General features: G+C 43.9%; 1 protein-coding gene across 2 annotated transcripts in view; it reads left to right on the top strand.

The window, feature by feature from the left end:
• The first annotated feature begins 2181 nt into the window (after positions 1-2181).
• The window catches only part of DDR1 (discoidin domain receptor tyrosine kinase 1), a 100055-nt gene continuing 77409 nt past the window's right edge, over positions 2182-24827 (top strand). Inside the window, exon 1 of one of the 2 annotated variants that reach the window (XM_058168546.1) lies at positions 2182-2891. The gene's annotated coding sequence lies outside the window, so the exon portion shown is untranslated. The remainder of the gene's footprint in view (positions 2892-24827) is intronic. The other variant, XM_058168547.1, reaches the window with a different exon arrangement.

The raw sequence follows: 24827 nt of genomic DNA on the forward strand, positions 1-24827 counted from the left end.
GAAAACAGAGCTTGGGAGCCTGTTTTCGCTGGCAGAGTTCTCGGGCCACAGGCACCCTCCCCAATATGAATGACATCAAGCTGGGCATGTCTCCCCCAGCCCCCCTGAGGTCAAACACAATCCTGATGTGGCCCTGAATGAAATTGAGTTTGACACCCCTGTAATAACATGTAACTTAAGGCAGGGAACATACATGATGTTCCTTCCTCCTCTTTTTCCCACAACAACAACCCTGTGAGGTGGTTTGGGTTCAGAGACAGTGATAATGCATAAGGCTGGATTAGAACTCAGATTCTTGGTTTCTAGCCTGGTGCCTTCACCACAAGACCAAACTGGCTCTATAGAGCTTTATAGATAATAACCAGCACTCTGAATTTGTACCTGGTAGCAAACCAACAACCATCTGAAGTGTTACATGGGGCATACAATTTTCTGGATTTTATCTTTTATTTATTTTTTATTTCTTTCAGATTAAAGAAGTTTTTGACCATTGTATTATATGACGTTCAGAACCCTATGTAAGATAAGTAAATGGACATATCTTATGGAGATTGTGAGTCATGGTTGTCCCAAAGGTGCTTTTTCACCTTTGGTTTGCTTGAAGAACATTTCACGTCTCATCCAAGAAGCTTCTTCAGTTTTGCCAGAAACTGACAAAAGAGCACTTATTGGCATAAATAAATGGACACCAAGCCATGACCATTACTACTGTTCCCACTGCATTCTGGATCAGTTGAAGCTTCCAGATAGAATGGAATGGAATGGATGTAATAGAATAGAATAGAATAGAATTTTATTGGCCAAGTGTGATTGGACACACAAGGAATTTGTCTTGGTGCAGAATGCTCTCAGTGTACATAAAAGAAAAGATACATAAGATACAACACTTAATGATAGTCATAGGGAACAAATAAGCAATTGAACCATACTAGGAAACAATCAATATCAATATTGATAATATTCAATATTAGTATTAATATTAGTATTAATATTAATAGATAATCTTCATGCTCAGCCTTGCATGCAGCACCTTGCCTTAGTCAAGCAGTCAGGTGACTAGGGATTGAGTTGACATAAAGTTTACTGGGGAAGACCCACTGCAAGTAACATTTTCAGTGCCATTGTAAGTTGGAACCCTTGCTAAACAAATGGTTGTAAGTCAGGGACTATCTCTATACTGTCCTAGGTTTTGATTTTATTGTATTTTATTTATATCCCACCTTTATTATTTTTATAAATACTCCTACTTCCTTATTCTTTATAGTCGGCTTTGCAACTGGAAGCTTGTTGGGGGGCAGAAATCCTTCTTTTGCAATTTGCGAAGCTCTCCCCGCCCGGATGGCACTAAATCAAACCCTTTATATAGTAAATTAGGCGCTCTTTATCTCTTCCCTTTAGTTGGGGGTGGGGGGAAATCCAAGTCGTGGAGGACCCCTCCTCTCTCTTCCTGAGCCAGTTTGTGTGGGAAATCTATAAGGAAGATAAATATAATGTCCCCGTCGTGACGTCTCACATGGAAGCCCCGGGAGAGAGGCAGGCGGGGTCCGGGAAAAGCCAGAAGGAGACCCATCCGAGTGTTGGAGCGGCGCAACTTGCTTTTGAGATCCCGCGTGGCCTCCGCTCGGTTCTCCCTTCCTCCTTCGCAGCCACACGCCAGCGACCCCCAAACCAGAGGCCTCTCGGGGGAGCTGCGAGCGCTCGCCGACAGCTGAGCAGGAAGGCGCGCGAGTTAATTTCAGAGCCGAGAGAGAGAGAAAGAGAGAGAGGGAGGGAGAGGAAAGGAAGGAAGGAAGAAAGAGAAAGAAAGAAGAAAAAGAAAGAGGGAAGGGGGGGAGGGAGAAGGAAGGAAGGGAGAAAGAGAAAGAAAGTGAAAGAAAGGAAGGAAAGAAAGAAAGAAAGAAAGAAGAGGAGGAGGAGAAGAAAGGAAGGAAGGAAGGAAGAGAAAGAAAGTGAAAGGAAGGAAAGAAATAAATAAAAGGAAAAGAAAGAAGGGAGGAGGAGGAGAAGAAAGGAAGGAAGGAAGGGAGAAAGAAAGAAAGTGAAAGGAAGGAAGGGAGAAAGAGAAAGAAAGTGAAAGAAAGGAAGGAAAGAAAGAAAAGAAAAAGAAAGAAGGCAGGGAGGGAGGGAGAAGAAAGGAAGGAAGGAAGGGAGAAAGAAAGAAAGTGAAAGGAAGGAAGGGAGAAAGAAAAAGAAAGAGGAAGAAAGGAAGGGAGAAAGAAAAAGAAAGAAAGAGAGAAAGAAGGGAAGGAGGGATGGAGGGAGAGAGAGAGAGAAGGAACGAATGAAGGAAGGGACAAAGAGAGAGAAATAAAAGAAAGGCAGGCAGGCAGGAACGGAGAAAGGGAAAGGAAGGAAAGAAAGAAAGAAAGAGAAAAAGAACGAAAGAAAGGGAGAGAGAAGGAAGGAAAAAAGGAAGAGAAAAAAGAAAGAAAGGAAGGGAGAGAGAGAAAGGAAAGGAAAGGAAAGGAACGGAGGGAAGAGAGGCGGGGAGGCATCCACGGCTCCGCATTCGCCGCCACCCGGCCACTGCTGAGCGAGTCCCCGCCTCGCCAGCGCCGCGAAAAGGGGGTTTATGCAAATCCCGGATGAGATCAGCCGCGAGCAACTGGCTGCCAACTCCGGAGCGGCGCTCCCTCCCTCGCCAGTTACGTGCCGGGGGGGCAGCGGGACGCGGCGCTCTCGGCAGGGCCGGTTCCCACGTCTCCTTCTCTCGGTCGCTCGCTCTCGCCCGTGCAACTCCCCGCCGCCGCTCCTCGGCTTGGATACCCGCGGGCGGGCCGGGGCCAAGAGCCGGAGGTGGTCTCGGCGGAAGGGATTCCTGGGTTTTTCCAGCCGTTTGGGAGCTGGTCGCATTTTACGCCCCGCTGTTGGAGAGAAGAGCCGAGGAAAAGGTAAATCGCGGGGCTTCGGGCGACCTCGGACCGTGAGTGGGACGCGGGGCAGGGCTCGCTCGCTCGCTCGCTTCCCGGCGCTGCCTTGGTTTGAAACCCAGAGTCACCTGCTGTGGACTTAGCGGCGGGGACGGCGGTGGAAGTGGACTCCGAGCGGGAAGAAATTAGGGCTGGGCGCGACTTGAGGACAGACTTTGCTTCGTGTCGCGTTTTTAATCCAGAAGGCGCGAGGGGTTCTTGAACGAGACAGTGTTCCTGACCATGGACAGAGTGCCTTCCTCTCAATGTTCAGAACTAACTGTCTGTGGAACAGATTCTCAATCATCCAGGTCGTGGTTGTCTCAAGGGGGCTTCTTTTTCAAGAGGGCAACTGGACTTTCTGGTTTTTTTCCTTTGGAGACGTTTTGCTTTGGAAGGTGTCCTTCTTTCAGAGCTGAAGAAGCTTCTTGGATGAGAAGCGAAATGTCTTCAAAGAAAAACCAGAAAGTCCAGTTGCTTCTTGAAAAAAAAAAAAAGCCCCCTTTGGGTTCAGAACCAAGGCAAACATGACCCGGAATAGACAGCTTCGTTGGATGGTCCGGCACACACTTGTGCTAAATCATCATGGATTTGATTGGATTTTGGTTTGCTGTGCTGGGAGATCCCAGATTGATGGTTTAACAGAGATTTATTTTGAGTGGCCTTGAGTGGTTAATGAAGCCACAGTTCTGTGCAATAGACCTGAGTTGGGTGCCTAACTTGTTTGTCACATAAAAGTACTCAAAATTATACCTGCTGGAAAGTAACGCCTACACAAAATGGTTTCAGGTGTATCTCGGGCAGATTCGCGTTCTTTGCTTCGTTTCGCCCAGGGCCGTTTTTTGTTGGGTTTAATTCCTTATAAAAAAAAAAAACCGGTTGCAGGGAAATACTGGAATGTATATTTACATATAAAACCCACGTGAGGTGGAGTTGCTCGCCCAATTGCACAGGGAATTTCATCTTATCTGAAGACAACCTTAGCCCTTCCTGCTTTCTCTGTTTTCCTGCATTTTGGGAGACAGATATTTGAGGGAGGCGTGACTTTCTGCATCTGGATTGAGAAATCAATACCAATCTGCAATTCCCACTGTGGGAAATTTAGACTGGCTTCCGCACCCTCTAATCTAATCTAATCTAATCTAATCTAATCTGGGGGATTGGACAGATGGGAGCAGGGGTGAAATCCAGCAGTTTCTGACAGGTTCTGGAGAACTGGTAGCGGAAATTTTGAGCAGTTCAGAGAGCAGTTCAGAGAACCGTTAGCGGAAATTTTAAGTAGTTCAGAGAACCGGCAAATACCACCTCTGGCTGGCCGCAGAGCTGAGTGGGAATGGAGATTTTGCAGTATCCTTCCCCTGCCACTCCTACCGAGCTACACCACGCCTACCAAGCCACGCCCACAGAACCGGTAGTAAAAAAAATTGGATTTCACCACTGGATGGAAGGGACCAAAAGGTTATCATTTCCAAGTTTTCTCTCATTTCCTTTTTTTTGTTTGTTTGTTAGTGAGGCCATCCGTTTTTCAAAAGGCAGGTAGATTCGCAACTTTTGTCATTCCTTCGTGTTGTGTGTGTGTGTGTGTGTGCGTGTGCAAAGAATATGGTCATTTGTCCAGGAACAAAAAAGTTTATATTAGAAACCTATCTTGGATCGTCAGTAACTGAGTTTAAACCTGCTTGGGATAAAACCACCTGACAAAAATTTTTAAAAAATCAAATAAAAATAATAATTAAAAATGGTGAATGAATAAGTAAATAAACACAGAAAACCAAAACAACCAAAAAGCATGAGAGGAAACTCAGTGGACTACTAGATCTTTTTCTGCTGTCAGCTTTCTGTGTGTTTAAAAATTCCCTGGTGCTGCAAAAAAGCACGCTTGCATGTCAGTTTAAAAATTAATGCTTTTAATACAGGAGAAGCTGGGCTAATCTGCCCCTTCAGGGTGGCCGTTCAATTGAGTTTGGAGATATGGTAGTGACTGCAATCCCAGTATTTCTGTTACATATAATTTATTCATTAGCATTGGAACATATATAACGAATGTGTGCTCATGATCACAGTCCAGACTGTAACCACGTGCTTTGCAAATTAGCATGGCTAAAAAGGAGCAAAGTGATTCTTTGTGGTCGCTTTCTTCTTCTTCCTGAAGGCCTGCAAGTTGCCAAACCAGAAAATGGCTGTTTTTTGATGCAGGATCAAAAATTATGATGGTGTCTCAGGATTGAACCAAAGGGTTTATCTGTTAAATTAGCTTGCTTCCTGCTACTTTGCTAGCCCCATCTTTATATATGAGGATCTACTAGATATTTTTTTTGGTAGCAAATAATCCCTGATATCCTTTAGTGGGCCATCCACTGTCCAGTCCTGGGATTGAAATGTAGCTGTAACAGTTGGAAGGGACCTTGGAGGTCATCTAGTCCAACCCCCTGCTCACGCAGGAGACCTATACTAGGGATTCGAACCACTGAACTGCCGACCTTCCTGATCGACAAGCTCAGCATCTTAGCCATTGAGCCACCTAGCCAGGCATATGAATACTGTTATTTGTAGTACAGGACTCCTCGAATTGCAACACTTCATTTAGTGGCCGTTCAAAGTTACAGAGGCAGTGAAAAAAGTGATTTATGATCATTTTTTCACACAGTTATGACGTTTGCAGCCTCCCCTGTGATCAAAATCCAGCCACTTGGCAACTGATTCCTGCTTAATGACACTTGCAGTGTCTCAAAGTCATGTCATCCCCTTTTGCAGCCTTCTGACGAGCAAAATCAATGGGGGAAGCCAGATTCACTTAACAGCAGGTTTACTAACTTATCAACTGCAGTGTTTCACTTAACGACCGAGGCAAGAAAAATCGTAAAATGGGGCCAAATGTCATTGAACAAATGTCTCAATTAACAACAAAAATTTTGGGCTCAATTGTGGTCGCAAATTCAGGACTACCTGTATTATTTGGGGAGAAGATGGGCCAATAGGTGTCTTTTTTGGGGGGGGATTTGAAATTGGTCAGAAATGGGCAAGCTGTAGGCACAATGGTGTTCACCTCTGAACCTATAGTAAACTAATAGTCGATGTTAGCAACTTAACATATGTGGACTTCAACTCCCAGAATTCCCCAGCCAGCCATTCGTTGAAGTTCACATATCTTAATGTTGCCAAAATTGAGAAACATTTATAAAAGAACAATTATCACATAATGTTGCCCTCCCAACCTGACCTTTTGGGGTACAGGTAGTCCTTAACTTACAGCAATTTGTTTAGTGACCGTTCGAAGTTAACAGCAGCATTGATAAATGTGATTTTAACCAGTTCTTGCACTTACAGTTGTTACAGCGCTCCACTCAGTCACATGATCAAAATTTGGGTGCTTGGCAATTGGTATGTAGTGTCCTAGGGTCATGTGAACGCCATTTGCAATCTTTGTAAGACTCTAGATCAGGGGTGTCCAAACTTGGTCCCTTTAAGACTTGTGGACTTCAACTCCCAGCTGGCTGAGGGACTCTGGGAGTTGAAGTCCACAAGTCTTAAAGGGACCAAGTTTGGACACCCCTGCTCTAGATCCATGATAGCGAACCTATGACATGCGTGACACAAGTGGCACATGGAGACATATCTGTGGGCACACGAGCATTGCCCTAGCTCAGTTCCAGCGCATGTGCGTGCCAGCCAGCTGATTTTTAGGCCTTCTGAGCCCACCGGAAGTCGGGGAAAAAGCTGCTTCCAGCCTCCGGAGGGCCTCCAGGGGGGTGGGGAAGGCCTTTTCACCCTCCCCAGGCTCATAGAAAGGCTCTGGAGCCTAGGGAGGGCGAAAAATGAGCCCACCGTGCCATCATGTGCAAAAAGCGAGGGGAGCGCAGGGACACATGCATGTGTGTGGGGGGCCCGCATTAAATTATGGGTGGGGGCACACACACACATGCACAACCCCCCCGCGCATCTCCCGCTTTTGTCACGTGACGGCAAAAAGGTTAGCCATCACTGCTCTAGATCTAGAAATATGGAAGAGTTCACAAATTTGGATTTTCTTTCCCAAAGTTTTAGCATGGGAGGCTTTGCAAAATCCAACACATTAAAAAACACAAGTAGTGGCTTAACCACTTGGCAGTGTAGCCCATCGCAAAAATTTTAGTAGGACGTCCTTTTTAAAACCTGAAAACCTATACAGTGAAGTAGATAGGGGGAGGCCTCATCCTTTGTGCATGGGCTTTTAAATTTAAAAAGCAAAAACTGTGGCCCCTCCTGTGTAGTGAGTTACTTTTAACATAACATAACATAACATCAGAGTTGGAAGGGACCTTGGAGGCCTTCTAGTCCAACCCCCTGCCCAGGCAGGAAACCCTACACCATCTCAGTCAGATGGTTATCCAACATTTTCTTAAAAATTTCCAGTGTTGGAGCATTCACAACTTCTGCAGGCAAGTCGTTCCACTTATTAATTGTTCTAACTGTCAGGAAATTTCTCCTTAGTTCTAAGTTGCTTCTTTCCTTGATCAGTTTCCACCCATTGCTTCTTGTTCTACCCTCAGGTGCTCTGGAGAACAGCCCAACTCCCACTTCTCTGTGGCAGCCCCTGAGATATTGGAACACTGCTATCATGTCTCCCCTAGTCCTTCTTTTTGTTAAACTATACATACCCAGTTCCTGCAACCGTTCTTCATATGTTTTATCCTCCAGTCCCCTAATCATCTTTGTTGCTCTTCTCTGCACTCTTTCTAGAGTCTCAACATCTGTTTTACATCGTGGCGACCAAAACTGGATGCAATATTCCAAGTGTGGCCTTACCAAGGCATTATAAAGTGGTACTAGCACTTCACGTGATCTTGATTCTATCCCTCTGTTTATGCAGCCCAGAACTGTGTTGGCTTTTTTAACAGCTGCTGCACACTGCTGGCTCATATCTAGATGGTTATCCACTAGGACTCCAAGATCCCTCTCACAGGTACTACTATTGTGCAAGGTACCACATATACGGTACTGGTGCATTTTGTTCTTTTGGCCTAAATGTAGAACCTTACTTTTTCACTGTTGAATTTCATTTTGTTAGATAGCGCCCAATGTTCAAGTCTGTCAAGATCTTTCTGTAACTTGAGCCTATCTTCTGGAGTGTTGGCTATTCCTGCCAGCTTGGTGTCATCTGCAAATTTGATGAGTTCCCCATCTATCCGCTCGTCCAAGTCATTGATGAAGATGTTGAAGAGTACTGGGCCTAAAACAGAGCCTTGGGGTACTCCACTGCATACTTCCCTCCATGTGGATGTAGTTCCGTTGAGGACTACACGTTGAGTGCGGTTGGTCAGCCAGTTACGAATCCATCTGGTGGTGGTGCTGTCTAACCCACATTTTTCTACTTTATCTAGTAGTAGGTTATGGTCTACTTTATCAAATGCTTTACTGAAGTCCAAGTAAATTATATCAACAGCATTCCTCTGGTCTACTAATTTTGTCATTTTGTCAAAGAATGCGATAAGATTAGTCTGGCATGATCTGTTTTTGACAAACCCATGTTGGCTTTTGGTTATTACTTTGTTTGCTTCTAGGTGTTCGGTGATTCGTTGCTTGATTATCTTTTCCAGAATCTTCCCCGGTATTGAGGTCAGACTGATAGGTCTGTAGTTTCCTGGATCTGTTTTTTCCTTTTTGAAGATGGGAACTACATCAGCTCTTTTCCAGTCCTCTGGCAGCTCCCCTGTGCTCCAGGATCTTTGAAAGATATAGTTCAGTGGTTCTGAGATCACGCCTGCCAGTTCCTTCAGAACCTTGGGGTGTAATCCATCCGGTCCTGGTGATTTGAACTCGTCTAGGGTAGACAGGTGTTCACTTACCATTTTCTTCCCTATTTTAACTTGTGTTTCTAATCTGTTTTTTGTAGTGCTGTTTTGATAGGTTGGATTGTTTTTCCTTTTGTGTAAAGACAGATGCAAAATATGAGTTAAGTAGATCTGCTTTCTCCTGTTGCTTGTCATCTTCTTGCCACTTTCTCCCAGCAATGGGCCAATTGTTTCCTTGACTTTTTCTTGTTTTTAACATGTTGGAAGAAGCTTTTTATTATTTTTACTTTTGTCGCTAGCCTTTGTTCATTGTGAGCCTTAGCTTTCCTCACTTCATCTTTACAGGCTCGGGCTATTTGCTGATATTCTGCCTTAGTTATTTGCCCCTCTTTCCACTTTTTATATTTGTCCTTTTTGTCTTTCAATTTGTCAAATAGTTCTTTATGCATCCATGCTGGTTTCTTTTGTGATCTACTATTTTTCTTCTTCATTGGTATTGTGTTAGACTGTGCTTTTATAATCTCACTTTTCAAAATTTCCCAAGCTTCTTGAGTTGTTTTCCCCCTGAGGATTCTCATCCATTGAATCCTTCTCAAGATCTCTCTAAGTTTATTGAAATTAGCTCTCTTAAAGTCCAAGACTCTAGTTTGACTTTGTTCTACTACTTGTATTTGCTTAATGTTGACTTTTAACCCACTTGGCTTTCAGAATTCATGAATTCTAAGTGTAACAGCATTTCAGAATTTCTGACCTGGATGATTCCAGAACAGCAACATACAGAAATGATCAGTTTTCTCTCTATCAACATCCAAGGCCACTGAATCTGGCCTGCTAATGTAGACAGGCTGTTGTTGAGGCAGAAAACCCCAGTTTCAAAATGGAAGTTTATGTTAAGAAATGTTGTGTTTACATGTTTTGGCACTGTCAGAGGTGCCATCTTGTCTTTTTTTGACCAACCGCTGCAGACATCCTTGCTTGGTGATCTGTCTTCCAAGTCCTAAATAGACTAAGGGAAGGAAAAGTTCAGAGTTCCTGTCTTTTCTGTCCTCACCATTGCATGGTTATTATTTCCAGCTCTCTATATAATTGTCCAATGAAATTGTTCACTCATCCACTCTATTAATAAAAGTATTGCTTGATGGAACAGGCCCTTTGCCCAGTTCAAGTCATTTGGCAGAATCAGAGGCTTCTTCAATGGAAATCTGCCAGGAGCTGAGCTGAAGTTCTTTCTGATGTACGGTAATACCAACATGAACCAGGATTAAACCAGCATCTTGTTCTCAAAGACACTGTATTCTGGAGGCCTACAATTGTGCCCTGTGCTAGTCATATGTTTAGGCCTCAAGGCCTTGTAGCCACAAAATTGCAATTTGTGAAGTGGCTGAAGAGGAAAGTTGCAAAATAGGTTAGTTGGGTTTTAGTTAGATTCAAATTTTAATTCAACCAAATACCATTCCTGCCCAACATAGGGAGAAAGTTCTTGCCAGGCCTTTCAAAGGCTAACTATCTTTTAGCTTATGTTGCCCCCCTCAGGGAACACAGTATACATGTGCATAAAAGTTACCTTTCCTATTTTTCCCCCACAACAGCCCTGTGTGGTAGGTCAGACTGAGAAAGAATGAAGAAAGATTGGGAGTTTCCTTCTCACCATTTCTCCTTTGTTCTTGACACCAGACTTAAGTTTAGCAACAAATGGGTAGTCTTCGACTTACACCATTTGTTTAGTGACCAAAATTACAACAGCGTTGGAAAAAGTGACTTGCGTCTTTTTTACCCTTATGACTGTCGCAGCATCCCCATGGTCAAAATTTGGACACTTGGCAACTGGCATGTATTTATGACGATGGTCATATGATCACCCTTTGAAACCTTCTGACAAGCAAAGTCAATGGGGAAGCCAGATTCCCTCAACAACCGAGTTATTAATTTTAACAACTCCAGTGATTCACTTAACAAATGTGACAAGAAAAGTTGCAAAATGGGACAACACTCACCTAACCAATTTTTTCACTTACTGTAACAACTTCAATTTTGGGGTCAATTGTGGTTGTAAATTGAGGACTACCTGTATTCATGTATTAATGTGGCTCTCCGCCATGTAAGAACTGGTAATCGCCTGTAAAATTGGCAACCCAACAACTCTCACGTTTAATGCTTTTACAAAGCGTGTTTCTTGCCTTTAGTTTTTGCACACAGACAGGCTTGAACATGTGGAGGAGGTGAAAGGAATTCAGAGACAGAGCTTTAAAGATAAACATGATTTATTTGTTCTGTCTTTGTGCATTATGTGGCTGGAACCTGTGCAATTTGTTGTGTCTGCAGGAGGTGGGTGGATTCACAAACAGCAAGATGTGGGTGCACTATGGTGATCTAGTTCAGACCGTTAGCGCATGTGTGGGTGCAAAATTGGGATTTTGATTGCTTATGGCAGGAGGTTGTTGAATTATATGTTGATAGATATATCAACAGATTATTATAATATAAACCATCTGCAGCAGGGGTCTCCAACCTCGGTCACTTTAAGACTTGTGGACTTCAACTCCCAGAGTTGAAGTCCACAAGTCTTAAAGTGGCCAAGGTTGGAGACCCTTGATCTGCAGTGTTTCTTAATCTCAGCAACTTTTAAGGTGCATGGACTTCAATTCCCAGAATTCCCCTATGGTTGGGGGATTCTCAGAGTTGAAGTCCATGCACCTTAAAGTTGCTGAGGTTGAGAAAAGAGCTCTAGAACAGGGGTGTCCAACTTTGGCAACTTTAAAGACCTATGGACTTCAAGTCCCAGAATTCCCCAGCCAGAATCTCTGAAATGGGCAGTGTACGAACTGCTGTATAAATAGATTTTGGCTTTGGATTCTGTGTGGTTTATGACTCAGAGAGACATTTGATCCCAACCATTGGAATCTTGTTCAAAAAGGTATGATTAAGCAGAGGCCACTCTATGTAAACCATGTGTTTGACAACAAAAGCACGTTGCATAGCGTGTTGCTCTTTCTGAAATGACTGGAAAATGCGCTTTCCACATTCCAAGATTATCTATCTCTGGTTACCAGATGTTAAGGAATGATAATAGTGAATGATAATGGTGATGATGATGAAAATATGGCATCTTCAGGTATCTCTTTGGCTAAATCACAACCTTGCCTACAATGCTTTGGCCAAATATCAAAGTTGGTACTTTCTTCCATGCCTAGAACAAAGCATACTTTTATTTAGTTGTGGTTTCCCTTCTATTTATGTCTGTGTATTACAGTAGTTTATATTGGGTAATATTAAATATTTATAATTTTGTAAGAAATTCTGTACAGGACAGTCTTGTGTTCTCACTCTTAAGTGTCCTGCAAATGGTCATTTTTTTTGGTTGGATTTTAGTTATCAAGTGATTTTAATACTGGGCTTTTTAAGTCAACATTTACAATGTTTAAAGGCTGCTTTGGTTTGTCAAAGGTTGTTAGTTGCCTTAAGGATTTCATGGGGTAGAAAAGAGCGAGGGTGTGGATGTGTGTGTGTTTCTGGGTGGATGGATTGGCACCGAGTCAAGCACATGATTAAACGGTAAAATTTCAAGAACAGGGATTTCCCAAACCCCTCGCACACTCCTGACTGATATTGTGGACTGGAATATTTTATTTGAATTATATCCCAGCTCATGGTGCTGTACTCCTTCCTTCTGTTTTATCTCACAACACCTTCACAAGATGAGGTGTTATGAGAGAGTGGCCCAAAGTCCCTCAGGGAACTTCTGTGGCTAAATGGGGGCTAAAACCTGAATCTCCCCAGGGCCATTCTGGTTTCTTAGCCATTACACAGGTAGTCTTCGACTTACGACCATTCATTTAGTGACCACAGATTCTCATTTATTTGAAGTAAAGAGCAAACAAACCAGTATTGGCTGCCTTCTGATTTCCACAGGTTGTAAAGTCGCCATAGATGCCCATCCCTGCCTTTGACAGACAATAGACTCTCAACTACAAGCTCCAGGATCTGGAAGTGGCAAAATACCAATTTTTTTTTTGGGTGGGTGGGCAGAATAGATTTGGCTTTTGAGTGCCTTGAATACCGAGATATTCTCCAAGAACTAATGGGAGACGTCAGGGCAAAAATGACCTTTGATTTGATTCCAATGACATTTAAATGTAATTAAAACTAAATAGCTTTGGTAGGATTACCCTGCTTGTAGTTAATAAAAGTCCATTTTGTGTCAACATTCTTTGGAGGCTGGGGACCGAGCTCAGGTGGTGGATGTCTGAGAGAGACTCATTAGAAGGTTCTTGGGGCAAGACAACAGATGCCATTTAGAATAGAATAGAATAGAGTTCTTTATTGGCCAAGTGTGATTGGACACACAAGGAATTTGTCTTTGGTGCATATGCTCTCAGTGTATATAAAAGAAAAGATCATCAAGAATTCTAAGGTACAACACTTAATGATAGTCACAGGGTAGAAATAAGCAATCAGGAACCAATCAATATCAATATAAATCGTAAGGATACAAGCAACAAAGTTACAGTCATACAGTCATAAATGGAAGGAGAAGGAAAGAAGGGAGGGAGTAAAGGAAGGAAGGGAGGTAGGAAGAAAGGAAGGCATAAAGGGAAGGAAAGAAGGGAGGGAGGAAGGCAGAAGGAGAAGAGAATAGAATAGAATAGAATAGAATAGAATAGAATAGAATAGAATAGAATAGAATAGAATAGAGTTCTTTATTGGCCAGGTGTGATTGACACACAAGGAATTTGTCTTTGGTGCATATGCTCTCAGTATATAAAAGAAAAGATCATCAAGAATTCTAAGGTACAACACTTAATGATAGTCATAGGGTAGAAATAAGCAATCAGGAACCAATCAATATCAATATAAATCGTGTATATAAAAGAAAAGATCATCAAGAATTCTAAGGTACAACACTTAATGATAGTCATAGGGTAGAAATAAGCAATCAGGAACCAATCAATATCAATATAAATCGTAAGGATACAAGCAACAAAGTTACAGCCATAAATGGAAGGAGAAGGAGAAGGAGAAGGAAAGAAGGGAGGGAGTAAAGGAAGGAAGTGAGGGAGGAAGAAAGGAAGGCATAAAGGGAAGGAAAGAAGGGAGGGAGGAAGGCAGAAGGAGAATAGAATAGAATAGAATAGAATAGAATAGAATTTTTTATTGGCCAAGTGTGATTGGACACACAAGGAATTTGTTTTGGTGCATATGCTCTCAGTGTACATAAAAGAAAAGATACCTTCATCAAGAATTCTAAGGTTCAACACTTAATGATAGTCATAGGGTACAAATAAACAATCAGAAAACAATTAAATGAATATAAATTGTAAGGATACAAACAACAAATTTGCAGACATACAGTCATAAGTGGAAGGAGATGGGTGATGGGAATGATGAGAAGATTAATAGCAGTGCAGATTTAGTAATAGTTTGACAGCGTTGAGGGAATTATTTGTTTAGCAGAGTGATGGCATTATAGGGTACAAATAAGCAATCGGGAAACAATATCAATATAAATTGTAAGGATACAAGCAACAAAGTTACAGTCATAAGTGGAAGGAGATGGGTGATGGGAATGATGAGAAGATTAATAGTAGTGCAGATTTAGTAATAGTTTGACAGTGTTGAGGGAATTATTTGTTTAGCAGAGTGATGGCATTTGGAAGAAACTGTTCTTGTGTCTAGTTGTTCTGTAGCGTTGTTTTGAGGGTAGGAGTTGGTGTTAAAGCAGTGAAGGGAAGGGTCTCCACCAGCATTCCAGATGCCCCCCAGATGTATGGATTTCAACTCCCAGAATTTCTGAGCCAGCAAAGTTATTGCTGAGCATCAGGGCATCCCCACAGAGGAGTGGGGAGAATAAAAAAAAAATTAAGCTGACAATTATCATCGTGGAATTAAAATGATGCACATAAAATAAGGCGAGGCTTTGATTTCATAGTTATACCCACCATTGTGTGCCTCCCAGCACCATGGATAATCTCACTGAGAATTCTGGGAGTTGAAGTCCACATAGCTGAAGGACATCCAGGTTTGTGGCCTTTCAAAGGATGTCAGCAGATGAAGAGAATTGAAGTGGCCTCCATCCGTCTTTGATTTAAGACTATAATTCAGCTTGGAATTATAGTTGTAAATCATGCCGCTCATTAAGCAGGTCCATTGCACGACTGATCTGATTTTGCAACCTTTTTTGTATGATGGTCATTAAGCAAATCACCATGATTGTTAAGCAAATGCAGCAGTTGTTAAGTGAACCCATTGTCCGCAGTGGGCAATTTTTGCCTGAAACTGGAAACTAGATAAGATAACCTTTATTGTCATTTTTTACTGTGAGCACACTGGCCCACATCAAAAATGAAATTCTGTTGCCTGCTCTCAAAACAAAGTATGTATCACACACATATAGGTATACGCACACACACATATAAATATTAATCATTAATATTTTGAATACATAGTGGAAAAAGGAAACTTGAGAGTTCACAAGATTGATGCTATACGGAACAAAACTGTGACTGAATGTTCTGCTTCGGATACCTTGAAGCCTCCTCCCCAAAAGTTAACAAGGAAAACAGGTCATGAAGAGGACGTGTAGCATCCCACACAATCCTGCGGAGCCTGCTCAAGCATCGCTTATGTGCTATGTCCTGTATAGAAGGAAGTGAACTACCAATGAACTTTTCTGCCATCCTCACCACTCTATGCACCACCTTCCTCTCTGAAGCAGTGGTGAGGACGGCAGAAAAGTTCATTGGTAGTTTCAAACCAGACAGTAATGCAATAGGACAGGATGCTCTCAATTGTCCCTCTATAAAAAGTGGTAAGGACAGGGGAAGGAAGACGAACTTTTCTCATGCGATGCAAAAAATGTAGGCACTACTGTGCCTTCTTCACCAGTGTCTAATAAATGCCAGTTTTTGGAAACAATTGTCATAAATCAGTCCAATGATTGCAGAATTCTGTAAATGGCCGTAAATGCAGGCTGCTTGCCCAGTGCCCAAAATGTGACCACATGACTGTGGGGGTGGGGGAAGGGTTGGTTGTCTGAACTTCAAATCCAGGTTGCAAGGACCTTTTAGGGCAGGGGTGTCAAACTCAAGGCCCACGGGCTACATCCGGCCCGCAATGTGTTTAGATCTGGCCTGCAGGGCCACCCTGGAAACAGCGAAGGACCGGCCTGCAGTGCCTCTGCCAGTGAAAACAGAGCTCGGGAGGGCCTCCCACGGCCCTCCCAAGTTCTGTTTTCGCTGGCAGAGGGTTGCAGGAGGCCGCTGGTGCCGAAAATGGAGCTCAGGAGCCAGTTTTCGCTGGCAGAGCACTGGGGCTGCCGCAAGTGCCTCACAAACAAGTGCCTCGCAAACAAGTAACATCAAGCTGGCCACCCCCACTCTGGCCAACAGAGGTCAAACACAACCCTGATGCGGCCCTCAATGAAATCAAGTTTGACACCCCTGTTTTAGGGGGTACGTTGTAACTTAGTGACCAGTCCTAAATCGAAGATTACCTATAGTTCTTCTCCTTCCCCTCCATTGATTCATCATCCCTAGATAATTTTTGTTTTCTCCCATTTTCCTTCTTCTCATGTTGAGGCACTGCTGTTTTGTGGAGAATTTGGGGTGGGGGGGATGGGGGAAGGGTTGAGTTTCTTGCCCCCCTGTGATCCTCTTGAGACTAAAATTACATCTGTCTCCCTCCACGATTTATAGATAAATTATAGCAGACATGTGAACAAACAAATACGGCCCCCGCCATTATGTCTAGCCTGAAATACTCAAAGTACTTTGGACATTTCTGATGCAGTTCATAAATGTCGGCATTTCTTTAACCCTCCAGCATTCTGAACTCTCTGTTTTTCAGATTGAGAAAATTAATCTGTCCAAAATGAGGCAGATGCTTTAAATCTTTGTTTGGAACGCTTGATGGGGAGATTTTTTCGAAGGGAAAAAAAACAAAACCAGGAGTGAAGAAAAACAGGTGGGGAAATTTTTTAAAGGGACATTTTTCCCTGTAGACTTTCTTTTCTGAAATTTTTTTTTTTTTTGAGTGAGCCATGGCAAAACTCAAGCCTTGAATTCTCTGTGTATGTGAATTCTCTGACATTTTGCCTAACCTAAAATGTTCATTTTGACAGAAGAAGTTAACTTGAATGATTAACGAAACGTCTCAGTTTAATAAACTTTGGTCCAAGTTGCCATGATTTAACTTTTTTTAGATGCTTTTGGTCTGGATGATTGAGTCTTCATTTACATTTGCAATACATTTTGGGGAGAAACCCCTGCAGTTGGTATGGCAAGAGTTAGTCAGCCGGTTTGGACTGGTTCGGGAGAACCGGATGTTAATTTTAATCTGGTTCGCCGAACCGGTAGTTGCGAGGACTGGCTGACTCTGCCCACCCCACCTCTCCCCTCCCAGGAATCTCCACGCAGCCCATTTTAGATGCCAGGTAAGTGTAGGGCCTGCGCAGAAGCTCTGGGAGGGCAAAAAAACGGGCCTACCGGAAGTCCGGAAATAGGCCCATTTCCAGACTCTGGAGGACCTCCAGAGCCCGGGGGAGACCGTTTTCGCCCTCCTGGATGCTTGAGGAAAGCTTCCGGAGTCTGGGGAGGTGAAACCGCCCCTCTCCGGGTGCAGGAGGCTGAGTAGGCCACACCCACCATGGCCACGCCCACCCAGCAACCAGGCAGAGAACGGGTTGCTAAAGTTTCTGAATCCCACCCCCTGGTTAGTACACTCCAACAACTCTCTGACTCTCTGCCTAAGCTAAGTTTTTTTTCATTTTGACTGAAGAAGTTGCTTGAATGAGTAACGAAACATCTCAGTTTAATAAACTTTAGTCCAGCCGCCAAGGTTTAACCTTTTTAGATGCTTGAATTCTCTGGGGTGTGTGTGTGTTGTTGTTTTTTGCCTGATGCTAGACAAGTGTCACCCTGCAAGGCAATCCAGAATTGGAGTTTCTAAAGAGGAAGACGCTGAGGCCACCTTCGGTAGGAGGAAGCAAAGGTCATCCTAAAATTAGGGAGGCATAGCTGTGGGATGACACTGCATGGAGGAATGTGTAGAAAAGTCACATAATCCAGGACTGCTCCATTTTTTTGCTGTCCTAATTCCCCTCCTCCCCGTCAAAAAAGAACACCAGTTGTTCCAATAAGGTGGAACCAGCAGGCTCTCATATTGATGTTGTGCTTCAGAAAAACGGACATTTTTTTTTCTTTATGAGGCAGGGCGAGGATGACATGCCAGCAGAGTCAAATTAAGCATTTTCTAAATTTTTGACATGCCAAGCTTCAAAGGTTTCACCATCGCTGGTCTGGAGTTCCAGTTGAAGGTCTTCAGCAAGCATTTATTACCAGATCCTTTGAATGGGAGATGCTAAGGATGACACAGGATGTCTGCCACTTAATTTCCATTCTCTCTTCTAGTATCTATGCCAGAGGTGGGTTTCAGCAGGTTCTGACCAGTTCCGGAGAACCGGTAGCGGAAATTTTGAGTAGTTTGGAGAACCGGTAAATACCACCTCTGACTGGCCCCGCCCCCATCTATTATCTGCCTCACGAGTCCCAGCTGATTGGGAAAAAATGGGGATTTTGCAGAAACCTTTCCCTGGAGTGGGGAGAAAATGGAGATTTTACAGTATCCTTCCCCTGGTGTGGGGTGGGAATGGAGATTTACAGTATCCTTCCCCTGGAGTGGGGAGGGAATGGAGATTTTACAGTATCCTTCCCCTGGTGTGGGGTGGGAATGGAGATTTACAGTATCCTTCCCCTGGAGTGGGGAGGGAATGGAGATTTTACAGTATCCTTCTCCTGGAGTGGGGAGGAATGGAGATTTTACAGTATCCTTCCCCTTGAGTGGGGAGGGAATGGAGATTTTACAGTATCCTTTCCCTGGAGTGGGGTGGGAATGGAGATTTTACAGTATCCTTCCCCTTGAGTCAGGAGGGAATGGAGATTTTTACAGTATCCTTCCCCTGGAGTGGGGAGGGAATGGAGATTTTACAGTATCCTTCCCCTTGAGTGGGGAGGGAATGGAGATTTTTACAGTATCCTTCCCCTGGAGTGGGGAGGGAATGGAGATTTTTACAGTATCCTTCCCCTGGAGTGGGGTGGGAATGGAGATTTTACAGTATCCTTCCCCTGGAGTGGGGTGGGAATGGAGATTTTACAGTATCCTTCCCCTGGAGTGGGGAGGGAATGGAGATTTTACAGTATCCTTCCCCTGCCATGCCCACCAAGCCATACCCACCAAGCCACACCCACAGAACCGGTAGTAAAACGTTTTGAATCCCACCACTGATCTGTACCATTTATGACCTGATAGTATGTGATTTTCTCTGATTCCTGATTTCTACAATCTTGGTGGGGTGATAAACATGAGAAGGGCTGTAGTCTATAATTTGGCTAGAAGCCCATTGCTTCAAAAGGAGGAGACACACTGCCCCCTTGAAGGCATGGATTTGCATAATGTTTACATATGCTCATTAGAAATGTTACTATAATTGAACTAGAATTGCAGTGCACCTTTAGTGGGAAAATTTTGTCCTTAGAAAGTTTGTGCTCTCCAACCAAGCAACAGTTCTTCCCTTAAGAGGGAAACTTAGGCAGGTGTGTTGAGGTTTTTGACTCTGTGCTACAACTGCTTCACTATGTACCAGTTAAATGTCTATGGAGATTCTCAATCATCATCATCATCAGAGTTGGAAGGGACCTTGGAGGTCTTCTAGTCCAACCCCCTGCCCAGGCAGGAAACCCTACACCACTTCAGACAAATGGCTATCCAACATTTTCTTAAAAATTTCCAGTGTTGGAGCATTTACAACTTCTGCAGGCAAGTTGTTCCACCGATTAATTGTTCTCACTGCCTGGAAATGTCTCCTTAGTTCTAGGTTGCTTCTCTTCTTGATTAGTTTCCACCCATTGCTTCTTGTCCTGTCTTCAGGTGCTTTGGAGAATAGTTTGACTCCCACTGCCTTCATCCAGGTCTTGGTTGTCCCAAAGGTACTTTTTCAAGAGGCAATTGGACTTTCTGGGGTTTTTTTTTTTGGAAGACATTTCACTTATTCCAGAAGCTTCTTCAGCTCTGACAGGGTGGTGGGGAATGGAAGGATTTATACTCTTTGCAGACAGCTGGTCATTTGCATATTTAGAGGGTCACTGAAGCCACCTGGGGATTTATTTGTGTTGTCAGGGTCACCTGAGTGGTGTAAATGGGTGTGGAGCCTTCTTGGAACTGCTGAAATGACTGTGTTGTAGACTGGAGATAGATTATGCCATATCCCTCCCCCTCTGTTGAGTGAAAGCTGTTCAATTTTGACATAGATGGCTTCTTTGACCCCTCATTCAAACCAGTGGTCCTCTCTGTCCAAAATGTGGACTTTGCTGTCCTCAAAAGTGTGGCCTTTGTCTTTTAAATGAAGTTGGACTGCTGAATCTAGTCCTGATGGGTTTGTTTTCCTATGTTGTGCCATGCGTTCATGAAGTGGTTGTTTTGTTTCCCCAATGTACACATCTGCGTATGGGTCATTGCATTGTACTGCATATACCACGTTGCTCAGTTTGTGTCTGGAATTGTTAATTCCTACAGGTAATCCTAGACTACAATGATTCATTTAGTGACTATTCAAAGTTACAACGGCACTGAAGAAAGTGACTTATGACAGTTTTTCACACTCATAACCGTTGCAGCATCCCCATGGTCATGTGATCAGAATTCGGATGCTTGGCAACTAGTTCATATTTATGGTGGTTGCAGTGTCTGTCTTGCTTAGCAACACAAATCTTGGTTGTGGATGTATTCTAAAATTGGATTGGTACTCCTCTAGTATTATAGTAGTAGGGGAATTAGAAAATGAATTGCTTTTGCTTTAGATTGTAAACTCTGCTTGCGTGACTACGTTCCTTCCAGTTTATCAGACTAAATTAATTGCTGATGAAAGAGCTAGACAGGAAGAGGGATCTAATTAAATCGGTGATATATATGGCTATCTCGCTGCTGATTGGCTAAGGCTTTTATGTGTGGCCTATTATGAAATATCATGCCACTTTGTGACTTTTCAGCTTTTTTCTTCTTCTTCTTTTTAAGTAACAGCAGTATTAGATTGGAGCCTGCTGCAATGCATTATACAGCCTAACAAACAGAAAAAAATGTCTGGCTCCTTGGAAATAGACTATAACAGTGATGGCTGAGTTTTTGGCACTGAGTTTTTGGCACTGAGTGTCCAAAGCATGCGTATGAACCCCCAAAATGCAATGCGAGCGCCGTCATGCATGCGCCCTCCCCATGAATGCGTGCATGTCCCCCGCATGCTCCCCGCCCTTGCGCATGCACAGCAGAGACCGAAAGACCAACTGGACGGCGGGAGGTACGTACACATGCGTGGCAGACCTGAGCTGGAGCGACGGCTCGTGTGCCCGCAGAGAGGGATCTGCATGCCATGTGCAACCATAGGTTCGCCATCACAGGACTATAACTTTGTTATAAGCGGAATTCCTACTCTGCGTTACAGATATTATTAAACATTATTTTTCTTTCTTGATATCAGCAGTATCCTTTTGATTAAAGAATTAGGTAAGAGACTGGAAACGTTAATTTGCAACGTTTTTTTTTTTTTAAAGAACACCTTTCTTCATCCCTCTGAATCTCTTACTTTCAATATTTTTGTCTTTTGTTCTTTAATTCTTTAACTGAGAGTGGAGCACATAAGGGAGATGACCCAGGGTCTGGCTGTTGCAAAAACACCCATGTCAGAGATCGTTAGAAAATAAAATTACCTAATCTCATAAAGCTTTTGTATACATTTGTATACAACGGTGCCTCCCACTCCCAATCCCCCCAACCGGCGCAGCAGGATACCATGGTCGATGGTATCGAAAGCCGCTGAGAGGTCTAATAGGACCAGGGCAGAGGAACAACCCCTATTCCTGGCCCTCCAGAGATCATCCACCAACGCGACCAAAGCCGTCTCAGTGCTGTAACCGGGCCGGAAACCGGACTGGAACGGGTCTAGATAGACAGTTTCCTCCAGGTGCAAGGGAAACTGATATGCCACCATACTCTCTACAACCTTCGCCGCGAAGCGAAGGTTGGAGACCGGACGATAATTACCTAAAACAGCCGGGTCCAGGGAAGGCTTCTTGAGGAGGGGCCTCACCACCGCCTCTTTCAAGGTGGCTGGGAAGACTCCCTCCACCAAGGAAGCGCTCGTAATTGCCTGGAGCCAGCCTCGTGTCACCTCCTGAGTGGCCAGTACCAACCAGGAGGGGCACGGGTCCAGTAAACACGTGGTAGCATTCAGCCTACCCAACAACCTGTCCATGTCCTCGGGAGCCACAGGGTCAAACTCATCCCACAAAATGTCACCAAGACCACCCTCAGACGCCTCATCTGAGTCACCGCAATTCTGGTCCAGACCGTCCCGAAGCTGAACGATTTTATCGTATAGATAACCGTTAAACTCCTCAGCACGTCCCTGCAACGGGTCATCCCGCTCCCCCTGATGAAGGAGGGAACGAGTCACCCGAAACAGGGCGGCTGGGCGGTTATCTGCCGATGCAATGAGGGAGGAGGCGGAGCTACGCCGCTTCCTCAATGCCACTAGGTAAGCCCTATTATAGGACTTCACTAGTGTCCGATCAGCCTCCGAACGGCTAGACCTCCAGGAACTCTCTAGGCGTCTTCTCCGGCGCTTCATCCCTCTCAGCTCCTCGGAGAACCAAGGAGCCGGTTGGGACCTGCGCCGGGTCAGAGGCCGCAAAGGCACGACACGGTCTAGGGCCCCCACCGCGGCCTGTTCCCAGGCCGCAACAAGTTCCTCAGCCGTGCCGTGAGCCAGACTCTCAGGAAGTGGCCCAAGCTCCGTCCGAACCTCTCCGGTCCATCAGGCGCCTGGGACGGAACCAACGATCGGCTCCGCCTCCCGCGGTGTTGAATGGCGGTCAGAAAGTCCAGGCGAAGGAGAGAGTGATCTGACCATGACAAAGGTTCAATGACTATTTCCTTCAAGTCCAGATCTCTCAACCACTGACCAGAGACAAAAATCAAATCCAAAGTGCCTCCCCCAATGTGAGTAGGGCCATCAACTACTTGGGTCAGGTCCAAGGCCGTCATGGAAGCCATGAACTCCCGAGCTGCTGTCGATGACGAGCCGGAAGATGGCAAGTTAAAGTCCCCCATGACTAAAAGTCTGGGGGTCTCAACTGCCACCCCAGCAAGCACCTCCAGGAGCTCGGGCAGGGCAGCTGTCACGCAGCAAGGAGCCAGGTACGCGACCAGCAAGCCCATCTGACACCTATGACCCCATCTCACAAAGAGGGATTCGCACCCGGCAATCTATGGCAAGGGGCGGATTTTCCAGTTGGCTCCACAATTGATAGGGCTTATGGTTAGGATAAGTAGAGGAAAAATGACATTGCACTAGAAGGAGACTCTATGGTGGGGGAACCGGACTTCCAGTCAGCTCCAGAATTGAATGGGGGGGGGCTTCTAGTTAGGACATTAGTGGCTTTTTGAGGGTTTAAGGTTGCCAACCCCTGCTTTGTTGTTGTTAGTTGCAAAGTCGTGTCCGACCCATCGCGACCCCATGGACAACGTTCCTCCAGGCCTTCCTGTCCTCTACCATCCTCTGGAGTCCATTTAAACTCATGCCTACTGCTTCAGTGACTCCACCCAGCTACCTCATTCTCTGTCGTCCCATTCTTCTTTTGCCCTCAATCTTTCCCAGCATTAGGCTCTTCTCCAGTGAGTCCTTCTTTCTCATTAGGTGGCCAAAGTATTTCAGTTTCATCTTCAGGATCTGGCCTTCTAAAGAGCAGTCAGGGTTGATCTCCTCTAGGGCTGACTTGTTTGTTCGCCTTGCAGTCCAAGGGACCCCTGCTTTAGCACCTTCAAAATTTCAAGCAGTTGCTGAATGAATGGTCATACCTCGAGCACTACCTGTATTACAAAAACAATATGAATCTTTCATTTTAACAAATTCCCATTGTAATTTCATCAATTTTCATCTCAGTAGGAATACTTTGGGAGATTTTCAAAAAAACATTTTACCTCATGTAGGTAATCTTTTAAGTCAATTTCAAACCTACTGTGATCGGTGATGGGTTTGTGGGTCATTACTCAAAGAAATACCCCTTTCCCCCAATTTGGGTTAATTTACCCAGGTTTGTGAAGCACTGTATTAGGAAAAAAATCATGCAGGATAACTTTGTGGCTATATGTTACTGAAAGGATCAGAAACAATATTCCCATAATTTCCCATAATTGGTATTATATCATAGGGACTTACTATACTCATCTTTTCTATCAGTGTTTCAAGCAGGATATAGAAGTGCTTGATTTAATGTACCAAATACCTTCGTTCATTAAAAATTTAGCGGGGAAGATGGGAAGGTATATGACATGATGAGGAACATGTTTATCTAGAGCAGTACTTTGACAACTTTAAGCTGTCTGGACTTAAGCTCCCAGAATTCCCCAGCCACTTATTCTGGCTGTGGAATTGTGGGAATTGAAATCCACACATCTTAAAGTTGCCAAAGTTGAGAAACACTGGTTTAGAATCAACATTGTCAAGGACAAATTTGTCTGTGGGTCATGAAATGTAGATCTTCATCAGCTTTGCAGTAAATGTTAACATGAGATGTAATGAAAATAGAAAGGAATGACCTTCTCCTCTAAATGAATTCCGATCCAAAGCCCAAGTAAATCACAGCAAAATCTGACGTGATCTATATTTGGGGAATGTATTTGTGGAATTCTGAAGGACAAAAAATCTATAAAAGAAACTAGCAAATTATGTTAAGTAGGAAATTTTGTACGTGGAGCCGAGCCAAATTCGTCATAACAACTTGGCAAAAGCTACAATCGTGAAATGAAGGGTTAGATGGATGTGAAGGAACTGCTTTTTATTAGATGCTTTTTTTTTTTTTGATCAGCACTTTCTCAACAAGCAAGATCCGTTTATCCTGGGGAAGAGATATGAAAAAAAATGTGGTACTCTTTAGAAGCAAAATCAGAAGAGCTACAGATAATCTTCAATTTACAACCACAACGGACCCCCCCACAGTTCTGTGGCTAAGCAGGGCAGTTATTAACTGAACTCTGCCCCATTTTATAACCTTTCTTGCTGCAGCCGTTAAGTGAATCACTGTAGTGGTTAAATTAGTTATGT

This window comes from Ahaetulla prasina, chromosome 2 (genome assembly GCF_028640845.1).
Source record: "Ahaetulla prasina isolate Xishuangbanna chromosome 2, ASM2864084v1, whole genome shotgun sequence".
Taxonomy (NCBI): domain Eukaryota; kingdom Metazoa; phylum Chordata; class Lepidosauria; order Squamata; family Colubridae; genus Ahaetulla; species Ahaetulla prasina.